This window comes from Halichoerus grypus, chromosome 4, assembly GCF_964656455.1.
Source record: "Halichoerus grypus chromosome 4, mHalGry1.hap1.1, whole genome shotgun sequence".
NCBI lineage: Eukaryota > Metazoa > Chordata > Mammalia > Carnivora > Phocidae > Halichoerus > Halichoerus grypus.
In genome coordinates, this window is record NC_135715.1 from 6,898,332 (window position 1) to 6,906,245 (window position 7,914).

At 37.4% G+C, this 7,914-nt stretch overlaps 1 pseudogene; it reads left to right on the plus strand.

The window, feature by feature from the left end:
• The first annotated feature begins 2,241 nt into the window (after positions 1 to 2,241).
• LOC144381450 (large ribosomal subunit protein eL31 pseudogene) lies at positions 2,242 to 7,443 on the plus strand (annotated as a pseudogene).
• Positions 7,444 to 7,914: the final 471 nt, after the last annotated feature.

The following is a 7,914-nucleotide window of genomic DNA, read 5'->3' on the forward strand; positions in this document are numbered from 1 at the left end:
GCTGGAGATCTTGATGTAAGGTGGATTCCAATTTGAAAGGAGGGAGGAGCCCAAAAGGAAGAAGAACCCCTCAAATTTTCCAGTCACTGCTGGGTGAGGCTTGGCTGCCTGACTACATGAGAACGTGGCTTGGTTAGAATGTGCTAGCGCTTGGTTTGGAACAAGTCACGGGCGGCTCAGCTGCCTGCCTGAAAGAGATCTGCTGTAAACTTACTTATTTAACCTATTAGATGCACCTATCACTTCATTGTCTCTGGCCACATTTACAAGAGCAATAAAGAAAGCTAATGGTTCTCTCCCGGCAATTGGGGAGAGTACCTTGAGTTCAAACAAGATGCAAGAGTGTGGAGTTCAACTGCCGCTTTCTTAAAAAAAAAAAAAATCTTAACATTTTTTCTTTCTTTTTTTTTCTTTTTGGGATTGTCATGCAATAAAATTACAAAGGCAGAGTATATACTTTTAACTGGCACGTTAAAGAAAATAAAACTACAGAAAGCCTTTCACATTCTCCTTCGGGGCAGTCTATGTTAAGGGAGACTTCTTAGAATGGGCACTACGGGAAGGGACCAGTTCCCACATCCCCAATAGCACATCCCATGTGAAGACATGTCCTTGATCAGACATGCTTTTGAATTTCCATCAGATTAATGAGCATGCCACAGCATCCAGCAGATCTGCAGTTGCTGCATCGTGCTGCCTATGCGGGTTTTCTATAGAATTTTTAAGTGGATTAGGTGGCTCCTTTGAGCATGAAAACATGCAGTGATAAAGAAGTCTGTGTGGTATGTATATGGGTATGCACGCTAACATGCATGGACAGAAGTGTGTCAAGAGCAATCTCAATAACTAGACAGGTGAAGTGGTGCAATAGCCAAGTTAAAGGACATAGATTTCACTCAACATCTGGTTATTAATTATTTCCTACATATATACACGATGTTAACAAATACAATTAAGTTAAGACATGGTAATCTGCTCACTTGAGCTCAGAATTTCTAGTTCTTTGTTATTTTCATTTCACTGAAGTGGTAAGCCACAACATGTGTCGAATTATGTCAAAGGAAGATGGGGGGGAACCCACAATAATTGACCAAGGATCAAGGCAAATGAAGGATATATATTTTGAAATCATTTCTAACATAATAAATTACCTGTGCTTCAAGTACCACAGAACCTTCAAAGGGCACAGAAGTTCACATCAGAATGCATACAACAAATCTTCTTTATCCCCTTCTAATTGATTCCACTGTTCCCATTGCAAACCAACAGTAAAAAAAATACTGAATTTTTCTTTTCTTTTACTTGAATATTAATATTGCTAAGTTTCTGTTTACTACACTTTGTGGAAAATTGCATAGCTAACATGTCACCAACAATGATGGAAGAGATTTCGTGCCTAACTCCATAAATCAATAACTATTTAAATAGATTTCCTTTAGAAAAATCCCAAAGACATTTCCTTTAAAATTTTGTTTGAGTTTATTACTATATGAAATCATCGATTCTGGGTCTTTGGGGATAAAAAGATTAATCTTACCAACTAACACTTTATATCCTAGTTGTAGAGATAACACCAGGGCATAAGTCAATATAATCTAAGAGGGAAATATTAAATACAACAATAACAGTACACTTACATTTTAAAGTAAATTCAGAAGAAGAAATTATTTCAGAGAATTTAATTCTTTTTAATAAATCTTTCTTGGCCAGATAGGATATAAAAAATTTTGCTATGTATTGGGAATTCAAAGTTGAGTTTGGAATAATCTTTGGCCTCGAGGTGGATAATACACTGTGGAGAAGATAATTGTGAATCAGGGAATTGATGAAAGAGAGGAATGCAGAAATATATAGATGTAGAAAGACTAATTCTCCTGTTCTTGCTTGAGAATATTAGGAGGATGAGGGCCCATTAATGAGCACATCAAATAGGAAGGCCTTACTGTGTGAAGGTTGCTCGACAGGGACAGGTAGGAGACAAGATTGGAAAACGGAGCAGAACCAGGCTATCATGGACCTCCGAGGGCTCCAGGTTTTCAGTTCAATATCTGAGAATTTGAATATGAGTCTGAGTATGTGAGCAATAGGATTGGAGAGCTCTGATCTAGAACAACAAAATCTGGGTTTAGAAAAAAGGTGTTTGGATTAAAAAAAAAACACAAAAACCTAGAGGTAGGGACCTACTTATAAGTTATGCCATTGGGTGGGAGGGAGAGGATTTGAGGGAAGTTATCAGGGGCTATGTGGTATCGTCTGTGGAATTATAAAAAAATGGATGCAAAAAGATGCTACAGAGGCAAGAATAATGCTTCGATAAAAATTGATATGGGAGAAAAAGAGGGTGGAGTCAAAGCTAACGCTGAGTATTTAAACATGGCTAACGTGGAGGCTGGTGCAATTAATGCAGAAATAAAGGAACTAGAAGAAAGAATTTGGAAGAACAGGCAGACTGAACTCGAAGAGCTGATGAGTTTCTATGGTGTATGCCCAGCAGGCAATCAGAAATCTGGGGCTGGATCTCAGGAAACAATCAGGGGTGGAATAAACATTTGTAAATCATTTGAAGAGAACTATAATCCGAAGTCATGAGATTGATTTAACAAGATTGCCACGAGACAGAGAGTCAGGGGTAGATCTCAGAACAGCCACAGTGGGAGTCGGGAAGTGGGACACAAAAGGAAGCAAGCAAAGGAAACAGAAGAGGGCCAAGGGTAGAAAGGGAGTTTACACAGGGCAGCACAGGGTCAGATTGCAGCGCATAAAACAATGTCTCTTTTGGAACACACTTGTGTTTTATTTGGAAATAGCCAATATTTATGTTTTGCCCTCATCTTTACCTGGTACACAAGGAATACTCACTGATTCTCAGACATTCCTATTTTGAAAATACGTTTGGTTTCCCCTAAGCTAAAAAATGATGGCTTGAACTATGTTTACACCTAGTGGGTAGTGTGGGTTTACCAGTTTCGTGTCCACAAGTCACTTCCCTAAATATGCATTTTCAACAGTTGGTCTTAAGTAGCAGTAATTAAAGTTGACATCCGACCTGCATTGAAGGAGCTCTTGTGCTGTGTACTCAGCACGGCAGGTCACTTAGAAACAAAATACCCTGGGAATACGCAGAAAGAGAGTTTGTGTTTGGCCTGAAGTCACTGATGCCTCAATGCAGGAAGGAAGAGCTGATAATAACTCGAAGCTGTGGACCCACCTCCCTCACTTTCTTCTCTTTCTTTTTATCTTTTCTCTCTTCTAAGTCTTCGGTTAGTCTAAGTAGAGGAAATTCACACTTACATAATGAACTAAAATGACTTCATGTGAGAAAGGATCATTATATTCTCAACATATTTTTTTCTCACCACAGCACCTACATGCACACAAATAGAGAAATATATTTAGGAAAGGGATTTTTGTTGACGGTAGTTTTCTTTCCATCTCAAATATCCTCCATTCCCGCTATACACTCCTTTGTTTCAGACTTAGGCTTTGGAAAATGTTAACATTTTAGTATCATTACTTAAGCATCTAAATAACATCCATACTTGCACAAATTCCATGTTTTATGTATCTCTTTGTTTTACATAACAGATTCATTTATTTTAAATAACACTCAATTATTTCTGAACTAATGCAAATTGGTCTAGTTATTTCACCTTCAGAAAAAAATACAAGGTTGTCTATTTCTTAGTCTTTACTAAGATATAATATTTATTTGTTTTCTTAGACTTTGAATTGTAAAATAGCTGAACCTCTTAGAAATATTACTTGTTCCTGGAGGAAAAAAAAGCACCAGGATCCCAACTACCATCCACCTTGTGTGGTCACTGGTCACTGTCTTCAGAATCTCAGACTGTTTTTCAAGTCCTTGTTTGTCTTTCAGGTGATCTTTCTTGTGAAAATAGGTTACCTTGTTACTCTGAATATCAATTACAATGTCCTTGGCTCCCTCTTGATAGTATGGAATTGAATTCCTCTTCCACTGAGTGTCCACAATAAAGGACTTATTCAGCAGGCTGAAGATGGTGTCATTTGAAATGGCCAAAGGAAGCCCTCATTTTCATTCCAATTAGTGAAGAAGGGAGAGAGCTGCTGTCTTACCCTTACTTCTCATTGCCTAGGAAAGGAACGACACCGGAAATTGGACCCCAGCCCCTGCCTAGGCTGGTCGAAATCAGCCGTATCTAGCAGACAAGAGGCAGTTTGTGAATATGGAAGCCTGGCTTTCAAATTGTCTTGGGTTAGTTACCAACATTTTCCCCAGAGGGAAACATAGTGCAATGATCCTTCCCTTAGTAATAAGATTTTTCCATGAAGGCAAGTTAAGAGTGGAATAGAAGGAGTCTGAGGATGAGCTATGATTGTCTTGTGTAAACAAAAAGCTCCATGCTGCTTGTTAGGTGTTCTTTACCTTTTAGGACAGACAGAGACCAAGAAGATACTAATATTTGTAGATGATGTCAATTGCTTATTTTCCCCAATATGTGAATGTGATTTTTTAGTACTGATATTATCTTACTTTTATGGACTCTCTTCCTTGCCATCAATATATATTTATGTGGGGAAATATTGTATTTTGTTTAGTTGCAAAGGATTAATTAAAAATAAAGTATTATATTTTAAGCAATTTAAAAAATTCTATTTGCACCCAAATAAAAGATATCATGTGCTCTAATTAAGTAGTTTTAGAGTCATACTAAATTCACTAGAATAGAAAGAAATTATGAAATATTTGAGATGCAAAAAAGAGTAATGTATACAATCTGAATTGTGTCTACTCCTGTCTTCATATCTGTTTCAATGAAGAATAAGTTTGTATTTCTTTCATTTTTTCTGGTTCAGAGTGATTCAGGGAAAGGCAGAATTAGAGAAGTTGGGGAAGAGAAAGAAATATATGAGGATAGATTTTGCAAGTTACAGATAAGATAAAATGATAAGGCCAGATGGAAAAGGGCATTGAGGTTTTAGAGAAATTTTTGAAGAATAGTTATAAAGAAATGTTCACAAAACAGTATTAAATAGAATGAGGGCAGTGCTGAGTAATTATTTTATAAGGGACTCAGGAAAACTGCATCAGGTAGACAAATAGTGAACATAGTGTATCTTCAATGATTAAAAATTTTTTGCTGGGTGTTATATGGAACTAATGAATCATTGAACACTACATCAAAAATTAATGATGTGCTATATGTTTGCTAATTGAACTTAATAAAAATTTTTCTAATCAAGGAGATACTATAATTGGAAATTTTTTATTCCAGATAAGATCTTTTGTATTATATCCAGGAAAATTATGAGAACCATTTGATGTGAACGTTAACAATGTTATTTTGTCACAAGTGTCTCAGTTTGAATAATTACACATTTTTTTTTATTATGAGCTATTATGAGCAAACTATACCTATATTAAAATCACATAAAGGTAATACACATCAATTCTATGTTGTCCACCTTCTATGCCCGCTGATGTACTGAGGACCAATGGAGTCGTTGAGTACAAGTTATTTATTTATACAATATACACTGGTCAATCATTAGGAGGTCATCAAGAAGTAAACTGAGATGAATCAAGTCAAAATCTGGTTAAGAGATCTTCACCAGCTGCTCTTCCCTGTTTTCCTGGACTGCTAACCTGGACTGGGTAAAAGATGTGGTCTAAATACACATTAAGTGCAGAACTTGAGCCTCCTGTGGCTTCATTCTGGATGAGACCCATAGAACTACCATAAAGGGTGAGGGAGTTTCCCATTAAGCAAGAGTATTGCTCATGGCGAAGTTTTCCTCATTGCTATACAGAACTGTTTTGTGTTCTCTCTATACTTTTAATTATAACTGGAATGTTGAAATTATAACATAAAGATCAGTTGGTCTATTCATTCTTTTGGTTATTCATTTAATCAACTACAACTGATTTTCAATTTCAATACTGTATGTACGGGTCTGGATGCTGGCATGAAACACGAAATAAAACACATGGTGCTCACCTCCATGGATGTTGCCGTCTCCTAGAAATCAAACAAACCTAGTAGGAAAATTACTGTAATTATTATCATGATGATTACAATGACAGGTTGTACATACTGTGAAGAGGAGACAGGGCCAGCTTCGTCAGGGCACAGCCTGCATGATCATTCAGGGGCTCCTGCTTAGAAGGGCCAACTCTTGGGTTGGTGCTCTGCTGGCATCTTCTGAAATTGTACATAATTTTCCAATGGGGCTCCATATTCTCCCTTTGCACTGGGCCCTGCAAATATGAAGCTGGTCTTGAGAAGATGCTACAGTAGTGAAAAACAAGGGGGTACCTAGGTTAGAGATGATAATGAAGGAGCACTACCTCGGAGAAGGGCATTCCAATCAGATTTCTCCCACATCATACGCGTAGGTTAAAAATAACCAGACCCAGCCCTTTCCCTGTTCCTAATCCACCTGCAGCTCTGGCTAAAGGGATGGCGGTCACAGAATGAACAAGTTAACTGGTAGGAGGCAGATAGGTACATAATATAGTTCCAAACGCTTTTTTTGAAAACTATGAAGAAATGCTTTTTAAAAATGGACAAAGGAGGGGTGCCTGGGTAGCTCAGTCATTTAAGCATCCCAACTCTTGATTTCAGCTCAGGTCTTGATCTCAGGGTCTTGAGTTCAGGCCTGTGCTGGGCTTCATGCTGGGTGTGGAGCTTACTTTAAAATAAAATAAAATAAAATAAATAAAATAAAAATGGACAAAGGATACAAAATTCACAAAACAATAAATAAAATAGGGCAATAAAATATGAAAAGATGGCTCTCTCAAGAATCAGAAGTATAAAAAGTAATCCAATAGCAGATAATGGACCTGTCAAATTGGCAATAAAAAAATATGATGTCCAGATTTGGTGTATTAGTCAAAGTACTTGTTGTAAGAAATATAAGGTTTATCTGGGTTACACCAGGATAGTTTATAAGAAAGAAGTTAGATAACTCACAGGGTTGGGGAGGGGTATTAGAGAACGAGGCCTGAAACCAAGCATGACAGCATAGTGCCCCAAACCATGCTTAGCAATTGCCCTGAAAACTTTCCAACCAGGGAATGGCAGAAGAGTTCCCGCAAAGAAGGGTGGCAAGAAGAAGGACCATTCCACTATCAACAAGGTAGTGAGCAGAGAGTCCACCATCAACATTTACAAGCCCATCCATGGAGTGGGTTTCGAGAAGTGTTTCCATCCGGCATTCAGAGAAATTCGGAAATGTGCCATGAAGGAGATGGGAATTCCAGATGTGCACATTGAAACCGGGCTCAACAAAGCTCTCTGGGCCAAAGGAATAAGGAATGTTCCATACCGTATCTGTGTGCGGTTGTCCGGAAGATGTAACAAGGATGATGATTCACCAAACAAGCCCTCTACATTGCTTACCTGTGTACCTGTCACTGCTTTCAAAAATCTACAGAGAGTTACTATGGATGAGAACTAAGCACTGATTGTCAAATAAAGGTATGAAACTGCAAAAAAAAAAAAAAAAAAAAAAAAAAAAAAAATTTAAAAATTGCCCTGAAAAGAAAACCACCACAAATGCTACTGTGCCATGTAACAAAAGTAAAAACCATTTTCATTTCTTCTCCACTTAAGACACTTCCGGATCAGGAAACTTAAAACTACTTTACCCAGCGTCCTGACACTCATTCCATTACCACTTGCAGCATGACGGATTTTGTAAAGGGCTTTCTTCCTCACGCCACCTGTCACACGTACAGCATTACTCATGTTGAAGAAAAAATGATAAATTGAACTTTTTTAGAGCTCAAAGTCTGTATTTGTCAAAAGATATAATTAAGCCATGGGCTAGAAAATATATCTACAGCTTATTTGACAAAGACTTATAACCAAATATATAAAGAACTCCAAAAACCCACAATTAAAAGGAAAACAACACAGTAAAAAAAAA